We start from the raw sequence: 807 nt of genomic DNA, 5'->3' as shown, positions 1-807 counted from the left end.
AAAAAAAAAAAAAAAAAAAAAAAAAAAGCAAAAACATCAAAGAGTCAGACATGACTGAAACAACTGAACAACAAACCGGTAATGTTGGGAGACACTGATGGTTATCATGATTTTACTCAACACCTCTTCCCTGGAATCTGACCTGGCCTGCTGTAAGGCTCTTCTGTTGCCCTCTCGATATTCCTTCTGATTCACAATTGATATCCAGCCCTGTTTTCTTCAGCCAAAACTTTGTGCTGTATCAGTTAACTCACTGAGTTTTCCCAGAGTCCTTCAAGGGTAAGTTAACTGTCAGTATTAAGGTTCTCTGTGCCAGTGACAGGGAACTCACTGCCTCCCAAGACAACTCATTTTACCTTTGGCTAGCTCTGACTTTTAAGGGGAAAAACTCCTAATGTGTGGTTTGGGAAATTGACATCTCTGCGTAAGGCAGCCTGACGCAGGGAAGTCATGGTGTTCTTGGAATCAGGTGACCTGGGCCCCACTCTTTTCTCTGAAACTTGCTACCTTTGTGACCCTGGGCAAGTCACTTAAAATCAATTTGCCTCAGTTTCCTCCTGTGGAAAATGGGAACAATAATAGCACTTACACCTCAGGGTTGTAGTAAGGATCAAATTAGATAATAATTGTAAAGCACTCTGCACAATGCCTGGCATATAGTAAGAGCTATATAAATGTTAGATATCATTATTATTATTATCATTATTATTATTCCACATATAGCTTGTAGGAAACTCTGGGGCCAAGAGAACAAGTCTAATCTTTTTTTTTTTTTTTTTTTTTTTTTTTTTTTTTTTTTTTTTTTTT

At 37.9% G+C, this 807-nt stretch overlaps 1 protein-coding gene across 1 annotated transcript in view; it reads left to right on the top strand.

Moving 5' to 3' along the window:
* The window catches only part of FLII (FLII actin remodeling protein), a 47167-nt gene that overhangs the window by 37549 nt on the left and 8811 nt on the right, over positions 1-807 (top strand). The window lies entirely within an intron of this gene.

Source organism: Vombatus ursinus, unplaced genomic scaffold (assembly GCF_900497805.2).
Source record: "Vombatus ursinus unplaced genomic scaffold, bare-nosed wombat genome assembly UNPS02014807.1, whole genome shotgun sequence".
Taxonomy (NCBI): Eukaryota; Metazoa; Chordata; class Mammalia; order Diprotodontia; family Vombatidae; genus Vombatus; species Vombatus ursinus.
This window is presented reverse-complemented; position numbering and strand designations above follow the sequence as displayed.